The 17,504-nt window shown below is 35.4% G+C and overlaps 1 pseudogene; it reads left to right on the top strand.

The window, feature by feature from the left end:
• The first annotated feature begins 210 nt into the window (after positions 1 to 210).
• LOC125118059 (olfactory receptor 8J2-like) lies at positions 211 to 12,526 on the top strand (annotated as a pseudogene).
• The last annotated feature ends 4,978 nt before the right edge of the window (positions 12,527 to 17,504 follow it).

Below are 17,504 nucleotides of genomic sequence, written 5' to 3'. Positions count from 1 at the left end.
TTTACCTACTGGTCTTATCAATCATTTGCAGAATTTTATTATTTTCTTAAAGATTTGAAACTCTTAATTGTTTGTGAACATAAGTAAACTGATTTTAAAAGAAACCCTTAAGAATCTGGTATCTAATAGGAAACAACAAAAACAAAAACATTTTACCATCTATTAATTTCTTTCCATTTCCTCCATTGAAAGATAAAATCAGCAAAATAAATGGCTCCAGAAAATCTCACTCGAGGGACTGAATTCATTCAAAGGGGGTCTCAGACCATCCAGAGCTCCATATCCCTCTTTTTGGCATTTTCCTGGTGATCTATGCTCTGATCTTGAGAGAAATCTTGGGCACCATCACCCCCACCAGTGTTGATTCTCAACTTCAAAGCCCCATGAACTTTTTCCTCAAGCATTTAGTTATCATCAACCTTGGCAATTCTACTGTCATTGCCCCTAAAATGCTGGTTAACACCTTGGTTACAAAGAAAACCATATCTTACTATGGGTGTGCAACCCAGCTGGGTGGATTCTTAGTGTTTATCATGGCTGAGATTTTCATGCTGGCTGCCATGGCCTATGAGCACTACATGGCAATTTGCAACCCCCTGCTCTACTTGGTGGTGGTTTCCCCACAGGTTTGCCTTCTCCTAGTTTCTCTTATCACCTCTACAGTCTGGCCACCACCCTGACAGTCTCTTCCTGTGTGTTCTCTGTGTGGTATTGCTCATCCAATGTGATCAACCATTTTTACTCTGATAATTCCCTTTGTTAGTCTTGTCCTGTTCTGCTACCTACATTCCAGAAACCAAAGTGTTAACCTTTTTGGGGACCAACTTGTTTTTATCTATAATTATCATTCTAATATTCTATTTCAACATCACCCTTGCCATTTTGAGGATACATTCATCAGAGGGGTGGCAAAAAGCCTTTCCAGCTGGGCTGAATTTTAAAGTTCCCATATGTAATTGCGAATTTTTCTTTCTTTTTGAACATATATATATATTTTTTTGTCTAAAGGTTTATACACATTTAGATATAAGTATTCTTAGAGAATCGGTCCTGTTATTACTATAAAATATGTTTTCTTTATTGCCATATTATTTATTGTTATGAAGCCTGCTTTATCTGAAATTATCTATTTCAGATTTCTTTTAATTAATGGTGCATTATCTTAACATACTTTGAGTTTTTACACATCTTCATATTTTAAGATAATATTTTAAGGCTTTATTTTTAAAAGTAGTTTTAAATTTTGTAACAAAACTGAGAGAAATATATTCCCACATACCAACTTTCCTCAGACATGCATAGACTCCATTATTATCAACATCACTGACCAGAAAGATACATTTTTTAATGAAAAGTGAACCTACATTGGCACATCAAAATCACCTAAATCCTGTAGTTTACTTTAGTATTCACTCAGTTTCATATATTCTATGGATTTGGAGAAGGGTAAAGTGACAATTTTCAGAATTGTAATATCATACATAGTATTTTTGCTGCCCTTATAATGCTCTGTGTTGTGCCTATTAATCCCCTCCCAATCTCTCATAACCATTAAACATTTAACTGTCCACATAGTTTTGCCTTTTTCATATAGCTGTAATCATACAGTATATAATCTTTTCAGATTGGTTTATTTTGCTTAATAATATGGATTTAATTTCCTCCATGTCTAGAGGTCAATTATATTCAATTGATTAATGGTGCTATTGAGTTCAAGTTCTTGCTGATTTTATGTCTGCTGGATCTGTCCATTTCTGAGAGAGAAGTGTTGAGGTTTCCAACTATTGTAGTGGATTCATTAATCTGTCTTTGCAGTTCTATCAAATTTGCCTCATGCAGTTTGATGCTCTATTGTTAGGCAAATACACTAAGAATTGTTATTTTTCAGAAAATGGATCTCTTTATTATTGCATAATGTCCTTCTTTATCCCTGATAACTATCCTTATGTTGAAGTCTGTCATGTCTGAAATTAACATAGCCATTCCTTGCCAAGACCAGCTCAGCAGGATGGGGCTGAAGAATGGGTGCTGTGGAACTTAAGGTAAAAGCCAACACAAAACAAAATGCCAACACAAAACAAAACACAGAGATAGTAAATGTGGGAACCTGGGGGACTCAAGGTCTCTAGGACCAAGAGCCCTGCCTCAAGAAACCACACCGCTTTTATTTCACTCTTTTGATGAGGTCACATGAGGAGGGACTATGGGTGGATAATCAAGCAAGAAGATTGGAAAAACATGTCTCACAACATCTCCCCCTCTTTGCTTTTACAGGAGGACAAACACAGATCCTGCAACTTCCTTTCTTCACTACTTCCCAAATCGCTTGCTTCCCACATCTATAGACAGAACACGAGTCCAAGTTAAGTCTCATGTAGAACTCCTCAGGCTTCTGCCGTGCATAGACTGACCAGCTTCCAGGGGTGGCCAGAGCAGGGCTTAGTGTTCTCTGACGATGGTGAAGGGAGTCTCTGGAACTTGACCATGAGGAGATTCTCGAGGTGCTGCACAGCCTCCCAGGTGTCCATGTCAGCCACGGATGCAGACTTCTTGACTATGATGTGGTAGCAGAGGATGGTTCCACGGGGTAATAACTGTAACCTTTATAGAAGGTGGGGATCTATGTGACCCTTAATTTACAAATGTTAATCAATAGCCACATCAAAGAATGTATCAAAGCCCGTATTCTCAATCCCCATCCCTGAGTTGGAGAGTCTAACTGTGGGAAAAGGGGCGATGACTGCTCTTCTTCCTGCTGAAAAGGGGCATTGTTAGGGAAAGCAGTTAGGTCTCCACTCATGGGATGGTCAAGTGAGCCTTGATACATTGCTTTGGATACCCCTTCTATCAACATTTGAACATTTATAGCTCTTAATCAAGATGTAATGAAGCAAGAAATACAATTAATTATACAGGGTCTGAATAAAAGGATCAAGATCACAATGAATACAGCAAAGGAAACATTTTCACCAGGAAGAGGAGGTCAGCTGGTTCCACAGGGCAGCTCCAAAAGCTGGAGCTGGATAGGACAGCTCATTAATCTACTGTTAAAGATCTAACAGGGAATGAGACACATTCTGTGAACAATTAGGAATACAAAACTTAGATTTTATAATAACAAGGCCTTAGTTAAGGAAGTGCAGAAACCTTGGTTAGGCTCCATTGCCATATATTCCCCCCACTTTTTTTGGGGGGGGCATTCTGTTAACCATGGTCTGTTAAATAACAGATTGTGAACTGAAAGAAATAATATCTTGTTCAGATTAACCTGATACTTTTCAGGAGCTTCTTCATTAATCACCAGGTTTTAATACTAATAAAAGAAAAACTTTACACTTGACTGACATACACCATCATTTTGCTCATAATTAACATAAAAATAAAATGTGAGGGATTGCCAAGTAGTTATGTTGTGAGCCACATGGGAAGTCCTCCATTGCCATGGGGAGTCCTCCATTGCCATGTGAATTGAGGCTTTAACCTCTTACAAAATATCTCTTTCTAAAAGAGGAGTTGGACTCTGGAAAAATCAGAAAGGCATTGAGAAAAGAAAATGGATTCCCAGTCACAACTCAAAGGTTGAGTAAAAATTTTGTAACCGGCTTGCCAGAAACATGTATGTGGCAGATTCATGAGGGAGGGGCCCAGGATTGGAGAGAAGGACTGAAAATTGGCTCTGTATTCAGGAGGAATTCAATAGGCTGTCTTCCTACATTTAGAGTCACTCAGGGCTCCTGAGTGGTGACAAGGAGAGGAGCCATTATGGAAATGTCCCATCAGTCTTGATCCCAGGCCTGAGGGGTCCAACACAGAGACCTTCATCTTCAGGGGCAGTCCCTCTTCCAGTGATCTCCCCAACCTATGGGGCACAGCTGAGTCTAAGGGAATTTCCATTTAAAGGATCCCTCTTTTCCACAGAGGAAATAGGCACCAGGCATAGGTCTCTGCCCTAGTCCTCTCACCTTGGAAACTCCCAGGTTGACTCCCTGTAGCACCATAACTAGAGCCTCAGCCTTTTCTCTGTTTCTCTTCTTGTTCTCCTTTCATTCTTCCTGGTCTCGATTATAACATATTTGAGTTGCTACTCTGAGGAGGTGCTCCAGGTCCTGATCAGGGCCAAAAGCTATTTTTTTGGAGCTTTCTCCATATATCTGGCACCAATTGAGCTATGAATTTATCCTTAAGAATTATTTGGTCCTCCATTGTTTCTGGGTTCCTTGGTATATGTTTTCTCAATGCCTTTCTGAGTCTTTCTAAAAAAGTTGATGGACTCTCTTGTTCCCCTAGGAAACCTCTAATAGTTTTTAATGGGCTTTACTTGTGAGGCTTTTAATCCTTCTACTATACAAGTAACAAAATGATTTCTATGCCAATTGTGGTTATCTCCCTCATCAACAGACCAACTGTGATCACTCATAGAAACCACCTGACACCCTGTGGGGAATCTTGTTCTATCACTTATAAATGGCCCCTGGCATTTATAGCATCATTCCCTTCATCTGCCCCAGCTTTGATTTGAACAGTTTTGAAGGCTTTATGTATATATATATATTTTTTCACAAGTCAATTTGAAGCTTGCTATTATCAAATTCAGGATAGGGAGGAATAAGGCCTGAATCTTTCCAACTTACTGGGCTTTTGGCTTTAGTTATTCTTCTTCATATTATTATTTTTGTTGTTGGCCTGATTGGTGGGAGATTGGCCTGATTGTCAGGAGACTGTCCAAGAGAGTAATTCATTAACGGAACACAGAGGTTAATGGCTCATACAGACAGGAATCATCTTCCCCTTAGGGGACCAATCCCATACGGTTCCATAGGAACCATTAAGCAGTATGACCCCCTCCATAGCCTTGCATATATTCTGATGAATTTGATTTTTCATTCTCTTGAAAGTACATAAAGTCCTGTCAGGCATCCCCATATTAACTGGTTCTACCTGATGGTAAGCGAAATTCCAGACTGTAACTATTTGGAGTGAGAGGCCTTCTTTAAATTAGCCATTGCTTAGGCTAACATTGAGGCCTTAAAGGACCCCATCCCCACTCTCTTCAGGCTTTAATATACTCAGCAATGTTAGCTTTTCCTTTTAAAAATCCTATGGCCTTTTTGCAATCAGTATTTGCATTTTTATATGCTAACAATTGAAAAATAGTATCAGACACCTCAGAGTTGGTAATTTGTCATTTTAATGCCTCTTATAAATGAGCTAGAAATTCAGTATAAACTTCCTTAGGGCCTTGTAGGATCTTTTGTAAAAAAGTATTTATTTGGCCCTTAGATTCAATTTTATCCCATGCCATTAAGCAACATTGTCTAATCTGTTCAATAGCCAAATCATTCATACTCATTTGATCTTGAGGATTATTCCAAGGACCAATCCCTAGCAATTGTTCCATCATAATTAGAAGATTTTGAGCCTGATTATGATTAGCAGTAATTTGGGCATGATCTTGCCACCAAGATTTAAATTGTAAATATTCACTAGGTGATAGCACAGCATGGGTTAAGTTATGCCAATCAGCAGGAATCATATAAGTTCCTTCATCTACTCCCTGCATGATTCCTTTTGTAAAGGGAGAATTAACACCATAGTTTTGAATGGCCTGTTTTAATTCTTTAAGAATTTTAAAAGGAAAGGGCTCATGAATGAACTCATAAACCCCATTAGGGTTGGTGGGATCAATGCCTGGAGCTGCTGTCTCCCTGACAGTTACTGGAAAGGATAAATGTATGACATCCAAATCACCTTCCCTTCGAGCCTGTAAAATTCCCTGTTGAATGGATGATAGATGGTGTTCAGGGATAATGCTTATTTTCTTTGCAACCCTAGAAGTAAAGGCTTGAAGAGTCCTCATCACCTCACTCCTAATAGGAGGCAGTTGAGGAATATCAGGATCAACAATTGGAGCCAAAGGCTCAGGAGCCAAATATTCTCTATGATAATTTTGTTCAGGGACTGCATATTTAGGTTCCCCCAACAAAGATGTAAACTCCCCTTCTTCTTCCTCCTCTAAGTCCTCCGTGGTCTGTAGAGGTTCTAAAACTGATTTAATTAAGCTCCAAGTACTCCAAATAGACACAGGACTTGGAACACCCTCACCATGCAATATCTTAAGTTCCATACCTATGCTTTCCTCTATCGTTAAATCTAACATTTCTAATGTAAGAAACCAGTCACAATGTTACTCAATAGTCTGAAAAAGTTCCAAAAGCTTACTTTCACTTATTTTTGCACCCCTATTTTTAAGGAGTTGTCCTAACAAACAAATGTAAGGACTATAATTTCTTGCAATTACCTTATTTCCCATTTTACTCCATAAATACCTGAGAGAGGGAATGTATCCACAGGATTTCTTCAGCGTGGCCATGCAAAATTCCTCCCTTCTTCTCAGGACTCCACAGCACTTACAATGAATAAAAATTCCTGCTGTAGTCGGGGTCATTAGTTCTTCATACCTGCCTGTTTGCCCGCCCCATGTTGGACACCACTTGCCGAGGCCAGCTCAGCAAGATGGGGCTGAAGAATGGGTGCTGTAGAACTTAAAGAAAAAGCCAACACAAAACAAAACACAGAGATAGTAAAGGTGGGAACAAGGGGGACTCAAGGTCTCTAGGACCAAGAGCCCCACCTCAAGAAACCACACCACTTTCATTTTACTCTTTTGATGAGATCACATAAGGAGGGGCTATGGGTGGATAATCAAGCAAGAAAATTGGAAAAACATGTCCTGTGACAATTCCTGATTGTTCCTCCAATTAGTTATCCTTTCTTTATCAATTTACTTTTTTTTTTGTCTGCTTAGGGCCGCACCCATAGCATATGGTGAATCCCCAGGCTAGGGGTCCAATCGGAGCTGTAGCAACTGCCTGCTGTGGCCACAGCAACACAAGATCCAAGCTGCATCTATGACCCACACCACAGCTCATGGCAACACCAAATCCTTAAACTATTGATTGAGACCAGGGATCAAACTCATGTCCTCATGGATCCTAGTTGGGTTCGTTAACCACTGAGCCATGATGGGAACTCCATCAATTTACTTTTCATCAGTGTGAGTTTTTATACTTAAAGTGGGCTTCTTATAGATAGCATATAATTACATCTTGTTTTTTGAAGGCTCTCATGATCTGTGCTTTTTATTTAGTGAATTTAGATCACCGACATTCTAAGTGATTTTTTATTTAAATAGATTATTATATATCACATTGATTACTGCTTTTTATATTGTTCTTTTTTTGTTTTTGTACTCTACTTTTTTCTTCCTTTTGTGCTTTTAATTGTGTCCATATAATTTCCTTTTTTTAATATATTGGATATAAATGTTTACTTTTTAATGTGGTTGTCCTAGAGTTTTTTCTTCCTTTTGTGCTTTTAATTGTGTCCATATAATTTCCTTTTTTAATATATTGGATATAAATGTTTACTTTTTAATGGGGTTGTCCTAGAGTTTGCAATGAATATTTACAATTAACTAGTTCCAAAATAATGCTATATCATTTCATGGAAAGAATGAGTACCATATAACAAAATAATCCTAACATCTTCTTCTAGTCACTTGAATCATTACCGCCATTTTTTCACTTATATATAAGCATACATGATTATATATATGTGTGTGTGCATGTGTGTTTGATATATGCTTAAGCAAACATAATCAATTACATTTTGCTATTATTATTTTGAACAATTAGGTTAGGTAAATTAAGAACAGGAAAATTTTTGCATATTTGTTTATTTATTATTAAGGTATAGTACAATGTTTCTTCTATTTCTGTTGCATAGCAAAATGACTGAGTCATGCAGTGTTCCCTGTGCTGTACATCAGGATTCCATTCCCATTGATTCCAAATGTAACATATTGCATCCACCAATCCCCAAATCCCTGTCCATCCCACTCCCTCCCCTACTCCTCCTGTCAACCACAAATCTGCTCTCCATGGACATGATCTGTCTCTTTAGCATATAGGATTATTTTTGCTATATTTTAGATTCCATATATGTGATATCATATGCTATTTTTCTTTCTCATTCTTACTTCATGTAGTATGAGAATTCTCTAGTTGCATCCATATTGTTGCAAATGGCATTATTTTGTTCTTTTTTTATGGCTGAGTAGCATCCCATTGTGTACCACATTTTCTTAATCTATTCATTTTTGATGAACATTTAGGATGTTTCAATGTCTTTGCTGTTGTGAATACTGCTATGATGAACAAAGGGGTGCATGTACTCTTTTTCAATGAAAGTTTTCTCCAAATATATGCCCAGGAGTGTGATTGCTTCATCATATGGTAGTTCTATATTTAGTTTTCGGAGGTACCTCCATACTGTTTTCCACAGTGGTTTTACCAATTTACATTTTCACCAAAAGTGAAGGAGGGTTCCCTTTTCTCCACACCCCTCTAGCATTTGCTATTTGTTGACTTGTTAATGATGGCCATTCTGACTAGTGTGAGTTGGTACCTCATTGTAATTTTCATTCACGTTGTTCTAATAATTAGTGAAGTTGAGCATTTTTCATTTGTGTGTTGGGCATCCTTATGTCTTTTTTGGAAAAATGTCTATTTAGGTCTTCTGCCCATTTTTTGCTTGGACTGTTTGTGTTTTTTTGTTGAGTTGTGTGAGATGTTTGTATATTTTGGCAATTAGGCCCTTTCCAATTACATCATTTATAATGGTTTTCTTTGCTGTTCAGAATCTTTTGAGTTTAATTGGTTCCAATGGTTGATTTTTGTTTTTATTGCCTCAATTCTAGGTGGTGAGTCAAACAAGACTTTCCTGTGATTTATGTCAGAGTGTTCTGCCTATGTTTTACTCTAGAGTTTTATAGTATATGGTTATTTTTTATGTCTTTAATCAATTTTGAGTTTATTTTTATGTATGGTGTTAGAAACTGTTTTAATTTCATTATTTTAAGGTAGCTTCCAATTTTCCCAGCACCACTTACTGAAGAGACTATCTTCCTTCCACTGTATGTTCTTGCCTCTTTTGTCATAGATTAGTTGACCATAAGTGCTTGGGTTTATTTCTGGGATTTCTATCCTGTTCCATTGATCTGTTTCTGTTTTTGTTCCAGTGCCATATTATTTTATTAACTGTTGATTTTTAGAATTCTCTGAAGTCAGGGAGCCTGTTCGTCCATTTCTATTTCTCTTTTTCAATACTGCTTTTGGTTATTTTGGATCTTTTTTGTTTCCACACAATTTTTAAAATATTTAGTTCTAGTTATGTGAAGAATGTCCTTGGGCATTTGATAGGGATTTCGTTGAATCTGTAGATTGCCTTGGGTAGTATATTCATTTGCACAATATTAATTCTTCTAATTCAAGAGCATGGTATATCTTTTCATCTGTTTATGTCATCTTTGATTTCATTCATCAGCATCTTATAGTTTTTAGACTATAGGTCATTTGCCTTTAGGTAGGTTCATTCTTATGTATTTTGTTCTTTTTGATATGATGGTAAATGGGACAGTTTCCCTAATTTCTCTTTCTGATCTTTCATTATTGGTATATAGAAAAGCAATCAATTTCTGTGTATTAATTGTGTATTCTGCACCTGTGATAAATTTGTTGATGAGTTCTAACAGTTTTCTGGTAGTGTCTTTAGGATTTTCTAGGTATAAAGTCATGTCATCTGCAAACAGTGAAAGTTTTACTTCTTTTTAAATTCAGATTCATTTTATTTCTTTTTCTTCTCTAATTGCTGTGGCTAGGACTTCCAAAACTATGTTTAATGGCATTTTTGAAAGTGGACATCCTTGTGTTGTACCTGATCTTAGTGGAAATGTTTTCAGATTTTCACCATTGAGAATAATGTTAGCTGTGGGCTTTTCATATATCACTTTAATTATGTTGAATTAGGTTCCCTCTTTGCTCACTTTTTGGAGAATGCTTATCAGAAAAGGGTGTTGAATTTTGTCAAAAGCTTTTTTCTGCATCTATTGAGATGATCATATGGTTTATACTTTTTAGTTGGTTAATGTGATGTATCACACTGATTGATTGCCAGATATTGAAGAATCCTTATATCCTTGGGATAAATCCCATTTGATCATGGTATATGTTTCCTTTTGTATTTATTTGCATTGGTTTTCTAATATTTTATTGAGGACTTTTGCATCCATGTTCATCAGTGATATTGGCCTGCAATTTTCTCTTTTTTTGTAGTATCCTTGTCCATTTTGGTATCAGGGTGATAGTGGCCTCATAGAATGAGTTTGAGTGTGAAGGACAAGACAATTTTAAGCTTGTATTTTACTTTTACTTATTCTTTCTTTAATGCTCTTCTTAATGTAAATTCAAGTTTATGAACTATAATATTTTCCTTCTCTCTAAATACTTTTTAAACATTTTATTCAAAGCAGGTCTACTGGCAACAAAGCCCTCAAATTGTTGTTTGCCTGAAAATATCTTTATCTTTTATTTTCTTATGAAGCATAACATCACAAGATACAGCCTTATAGGTATTTTTTTTTTAATTTCTCAATGCTTTAAATATCTTACTCTACTTTCTTCTTGATTACATGTTTTCTGAAGAGAAGGATGGAATTCTTGTGTTTATTCCTCTATAGGTAAGATTTTTTTCTTATTTCTGGCTTATTTCAGCATCATTTCCTTTTTTTTCTTTTTAGGGCCACACCTGTGGTATATAGAAGTTACTCGGCTAGGGGTAGATCAGAACTGCAGCAGCCAACCCTATGCCAAAGCCACTGCAATGCAGGGCTCAAGACACAACTGCAACCTCCACCACAGCTCACAACAATGCTGAATCCTTATCCCATTGAGTGATACCAGGGTTCAAACCCCATCCTCATTAATAATAAGTCGTTTTGTTCTTACTGAGCAATAATGTTAATATCTAAGCATTGTTTATTTATCACTGATTTTCTGTAATTTAAAAATATTAGGTCTAGGAGTTCTCTGGGGGCTCAATTGTTTAAGGAACCAGCATTGTCACTTCTGTGACTTTGGCTAAAGCTGTGGTGTGGATTCAATCCCTGCTCCTAGAATTTCCATATGCTGAAGCAATGGCCAAAAAATGAAATAAATAATAGGCCTAGATATATGTAGTTGGGGGCATTCATTCTGTTTTGTGCTCTTTGAGCTACCTGGACCTATAATTTGGTTTCTTACATTAATGCCCGGAACTTCTCAGTAATTATTGTTTTAAATATTTATTTTGCATTCTTCCTCCGTTTCTTTTCTTTCTGGTATTCCCAATACATGTATATTACACATGTTTTTGTGTCTCCACAGTCCATGCTTATACTCTTCTATCAGTCTTTGTTCTATTATTTTGGGGATTATCTTGATATATATTTTAGCTCAGAGATTCTTTCCTCAGTTGTGTCCAGTCTGTCAATATGACCATCAGGGCATTCTTTACATCTTTTTATCTCTAACATTTCATTTTTGCTATTTTTTAATGGAATTCCATGTCTTGCTTACGTTGCCATCTGTTTATTGCATGATGTCTGTATGATCATTGGACTTCTTAAGGTATTAATGATAGTAGTTTTAAATGTGGCTCTTAAGATCTTTAGCAAGGTTATACCAAGTAGAAAGTATGTTAACAGTTCCTGAGAGGTTCTTTTTTATTACAAGTATGGTAAAGTACAGTGGGTTTGATTACTCAGATCCTGGTTCTGTTCTTTACATGCTGTGTATCTTGGGAAAATCATATCATCTCTCTGTGCCTCAGGTTCCTCAACTATAAAATGGAGATCATAAAATTTAGGCTTGTTGTAATAATTAAGTGAAACTATAAAAGTAAAACATGTAGAACAAAAAAGATTCTCAATCTAAATCCAAGAATCTCTACCATATCTGAGTCTGATGCTTACTCTCTCTCTTCAAATTGTGTTGTTTTGCCCTTTGGTATGCCTTGTAATTAGCTCTTGAGAGCCATACATAATGTGTACCACCAGAAAGAGATTGCTGAAATGGGCCTTAATAATGTGGCCAGGCATGTTGGGAGGTGAATTAATCTATAATCTTACAAATAAGTTTTAGTCTTTCAGTGATCCTATATTTCTGATCCTTTAAGTTTGAAAGTGTTTATGAGTTTTTTTCTCTCCCTCAGAACAGGATGGCTGGAATTGGAAGGAATTGGGTATTGCCATTGTCCCATGTGGAAGGTTAGTGCTGACTGTAATTGGGTATATTATTCCCTCAAGTCAGTTTGGCTGTGATAATAATACCCCAGCAACTTATGTTCTGATAAACTAGTTTCCAGTGAAGACAAACCATGTTTAGAATGGAATATTCTGTCCTGTTTCAAAGTAATTTACTTTCTATACCTCCTGCCAAAATCAGAAGGGTTTTTTTCTCCTATATTTATTGTGGGAATTTTGCCAATCTCCTGGTCACATATCTCATTACACTATGGGGGCCTTCTTATGACTAAATTTCTTATGTTTTTAACTTTTAGAGTTGTCTTTACTGAGCCTCTAGGAGTTTTCCAATTAAAGTTCAGGTTTCCCTACTTAGGCACTGGTTCTCACAGTGGTTTTAACTTGTAGAGCTCTGCTTAGTAAGCTGCAATTCCTTGTATTCACCTGTCTGTCTCCAATCTTAAGGATGGCAATTGTGCCATGTCTTCCCTCTTATGCATCCAATACAAGTTGGATTTCTAGTATGTTCATCTTTTTCTGTTGTTGGGAAACACTGGCCTCTTCCTTAAGTGTTGAATGAGAAATCACAAGTCTATTTTATTCATATTTATAGTAGATTTTTTTATACAAACCATATGCTTGGGTCCTGTGTTTGTATCCAACTTGAAAATCTGCTTTTAAGTGGTGTTTTTAGATCATTTACATGTAAAGTGATTCTTATATATTTGTATCAGTATTCTATTATAGTTATAACAAATTGCTATAACCTTAAGGGGTTAAACAATGAAAAAACTATTCGTAAGATATAAGGTAGTAATAAAGATTTTTCTAGAAATATAAAACCCAATGAATCACTACTGCTCCTTCCTTGCAAGAAATGCTGAAAGTTTTCTTAAGCTGAAAAAATATCCTAATTATTGATAGAAAAGCTTATGCAAGTATGAAACACACCAGTATATTTAAACATATAGTCATAATTAGAAACACTATCTTATAGCTAATTATCTATAGTATAAATGTTAAAGAAAAATAGTATTAAAGATAACAATAGCTACTATAATTTGTTAACAAATACATAATATAGAAATAGGTGAATCATTATATTAAAATATAAAAGAAGTAGTAAAATTGTGGAGAATTTGTATGTGATGGAAATTGTGCTGTCTCCATCTTAAAATAGGCTATTTTATCTATGAGTTGTTTTATGTAAGTTCCATGTTAACACAAAGCAAAACATCAGAGTAGATTTAAAAAGATTAAAGAGTAAAAACAGAGCATACTACTGTAGAAAATCATGAATTTCCAAATTTATGCAGAAACAGTGGGAAAAATGGAATTAGAACAAAAAAATAAAGCTATTTTAGGCATAACTTAGAGATACTATGTATTCAACTGCAGACCATGAAAGTAAAGTATTATAATAAAGCAAATTACATGAATTATTTTGGTTTCTCAGGTATATAAAGTTATATTTACACTAAACTATAGTCTACTGATTGTAATAACATTATGTCCAAAAAAAAGTACAAAATTTATTTTAAACATACAAAACACCAACCACCACAACAAAATGAGTACAATAATAAAAATAATAAAAATAAAATTTTGATATATTGTGCAAAATACAAAATAAGAGACAGGGACATGAAATGAACAAATTATGTTGAAAAATGGCACCAATAAATGTGTTCCATGTATGGTTGACACAAACCTTCAATTTGTAAAGATTTCTGTAGATAAGATGGCATTAGTAGGTTCCTATGTATCATCAATTTTTCTATATGTATGTGGACTAAATTCATCAATCAAAATTCAGAGTTTCTAGATATACATTTTAAAAGACCCAATCCTATTATATCTAAAAAAGACCGAATGTAGATATAAGTACACACATAAGTTCAAAGTTAAGGGCTGGAAAAAGATATTCCATGAATGTTGAAACCAAAAGAAAATGGTGGTAACTCTATTTGAATCATAAAAAAAAGTAGACTTAAACTAAAAGTTGTAAACCGAGACTGTTGCAAGACATGTTTCCTTGAAAACTCCATCTTGTCCTTCTTTACTTTATCCCATCTTCTTGTCTTACTTTATCCCATCTTCCTGCTTTGAAAAACAGTCACAGTGCTGGCAAATGACTTAAGCTTAAGAGCAAAGACCTAAAGGCATAAGTGACTTAAGCTTAAGAACTGTTATGTGCCTAGAGGTCAGAGTAAGAGCTTAACCCTTTACCACCTAAGTGGCTTTCTAAATAGTAAAAGAACTTATATAATAGCAAACAAACCCTGTATCATCCACCCATAGCCACTCCTCACTTGATCTCATCTAAAGAGCACAATAAAAGCAGTGTGGATTCTTGAGAGCGGGCGCTTGGTCCCTGAGACCTTGAGTTCCCTGGCTCCCACCTCGACTTAAGATAAATGTCTCTGTGTCTTGTTTTGTGTTAACTATTTTTCCTTAAGGTCCACAGCACCCGTTCTCCAGCTCCATCCTGCTGAGCTGGCCCCGGCACGAGACAAAGAAGATCATTATAGAGTGATAATTGGGTCAAGTCAATTCATCAAGAAGCTATAAAAATCATAAATATTTAGTTATACATCAGCGCCACATACATGCCATATATATGCCATATATAAAACAATTTTTGACATACATTAGGGGAGAAATAGACAACAATAAAAATATAGTAAGGACTTTAAATATCCACTTTCAGCAATAGAAATACCTTAAAAAAGCCTAACTTTACACTTGAAGAAACAAGTAGAGAGCACAATAAACCCAAAGTTAACAAAAGCAGGAAAATAAGAAAAAATCATAGCAGAAATAAAAGAAAGACAAGAGAAGTTCTCATGTGGTTCAGTGGGTTGATCATCTGGTGTTGTCATTGCAGTGGCTTGGCTTGCTGCTGTGGCACATGTTTGATTCCTAGTGCAGGAACTTGCACATGCCTGGGGTGCAGCTAAAAAAAAAGGAGAAAAAAAAGGAAAACAATTAAAATAATAAAACTAATAGCTCATTGTTTTAAAAGATAAACAATTTACATTTACCTAGATGATCTAATAAAAGGGATAAAAGACAAATAAAATCAGAAATATAATAGGAGACATTGCAACGGATATCACAAAAATACAAGGAATCATAAGAGACTACAATTAACAGTTTCATGGCAACAAATTCGATAATCTAGAAAAAAAATGCATAAATACCTAGGAACCTAAAAATTACCAAGACTGAGTTACAGAGAAATAGAAAAATCGGAACAGTCTAATAATGAGTAAGGGGACTGAATCAGTATCCAAAAAATCCCAACACAGAAAACCCCAGGAACGGATGGTTTCACCCAAAAATTCTACCCGACATTTTAAAAAGAACTAACACTGATATCACTCAATTTCTTCTAAAAATATAAAGAGGAACAAAACATTTCTATACTCATTTTACAGGGCCAGTATCACCCTGTTACCAAAGAAAGAATTTGACTCTACAAGAAACAATAGACCAATGTCTCTGATAGGTGTAGACATAAAAATTCTCCACAAAATATTAGCTACCTTAATTCAAGAATATAGTAAAAGCACCATAAACCATGATCAATCTGGATTAATGTCTTCAATGGAAGACAGTTCAAATATATGCCAATCAATAAGTGTGATATCCTACATTAATAGAGTGAAGGATAAATATATTATAATCTCAATAGATTGAGAAAAAGCATTTGAAAAAACAACATTCATTCATGATAAAAACTCTCAATAAATTGTATATAGAAGGAACATACCCCAACACATAAAGGCCATATACAACAAAACACACAGCTTGCATTACAGTCAATGTTGAAAAATGGAAAACTTTTAGTTCAGGATGCCCATCCTCACCAGTAATTCAATATACTAGAAATCATATCAAAATTAATATACGAAAATTACTTGAATTTCTAAATACTAACAACTATCTATCAGAGAGAAATTAGGAGTTCTCTGGTGGCTCAGAATGTTAAGAATCTGGCATTGTCATTGCTGTGGCCCAGGTTCCTGCTGTGGCACTGGTTTAATACCTGGCCCTGGCACCTCCAAATGTCATAGGGTCAGCAAAAAAAAATACAGCAAAGAAAGAGAAATTAAGGAAACATTCTCATTTACAATCACAACAAAGTAATAAAAAAAGGAGGTAAAAGACGTGTATTCAGAAAACTATAAGAATCTGATGAAATAAATTGAAGAGGACACTAAGATGGAAAGATAAACTGTTACCATGGAATGGTAACTTTTACTTTTCCAAAGTAAACATACAGTTGGCCAAGAAACACATTAAAAGATGCTCAGCATAATGATTACCATGGAAATGGACATCAAAACGACAATGAGATATACCCTCACACCTGTCAGAATGGCTATTATCAAAAAAAAAAACCAAACAAATAGCAAGTGTTGGCAATGATGCGGATAAAAGGCCTTGTGCACTATTGATGGGAATATAATTTGGTACAACCACTATGGAAAACTGGTTCCTTAAAATTACAGTTAGAACTACCATAGAATCCAGAAATTCCACTTCTGGGTATTTTTTATAAGAAAAAAGTACTAATTTAAAATGATATGTGTATCCCTATGTTCACTGTATTATTCAAAATAGTCAATATATGGAAGCTACCTAAGTCACCATTAATAGATGAATGATTAAAGATTATATATATATATATATATATATATATATACACTATGCAATATTATTCAGTTTTAATTAAGAATAAAATCTTCCCAAAACTTTCATTGCAATAGACATATGCATCCATATGTTCATTGCAGCACTATTTACAATAGTCAAGACATGGAAACAACCTAAACGTCCATTTACAGATGAATGGACTAAGAAGATGTGGTATACGTACATAATGAAATACTATTCAGCCATAAAAAAGACCAAAATATTTCCATTTGCAGAAACATGGATGCAACTAGAGACTCTCATACTAAGTGACGTAAGTCAGAAAGAGAAAGACAAGACATATGATATCACTTATATCTGGAAACTAACACACAGCAAAAACGATCCTTTCCACAGAAAAGAAAATCATGGACTTGGAGAATGGACTTGTGGTTGCCAAGGGGGAGGGACAGGGATGGACTGGGAATTTGGGGTTAATAGATGCAAACTATTGCATTTGGAATGGGTAAGCAATGAGATCCTGCTGTTTAGTACTGGGAACTATATCTAGTCACATATGATGGATCATGATAATGTGAGAAAAATAATGTATATATGTATGTGTGACTGGTCACTTTGCTGTACAGTAAACAATTTACAGAACACTGTAAACCAGCTATAATGGAAAAATAAAAATCATTTAAAAATAAAATAAAATAAAAAATAAAGCTGGAAGTTGAAGCCA

This window comes from Phacochoerus africanus, chromosome X, assembly GCF_016906955.1.
Source record: "Phacochoerus africanus isolate WHEZ1 chromosome X, ROS_Pafr_v1, whole genome shotgun sequence".
NCBI classification, from domain to species: Eukaryota; Metazoa; Chordata; class Mammalia; order Artiodactyla; family Suidae; genus Phacochoerus; species Phacochoerus africanus.
Note: the sequence above shows the minus strand (reverse complement) of the source record. Positions and strands in the feature narration are given on the sequence as shown.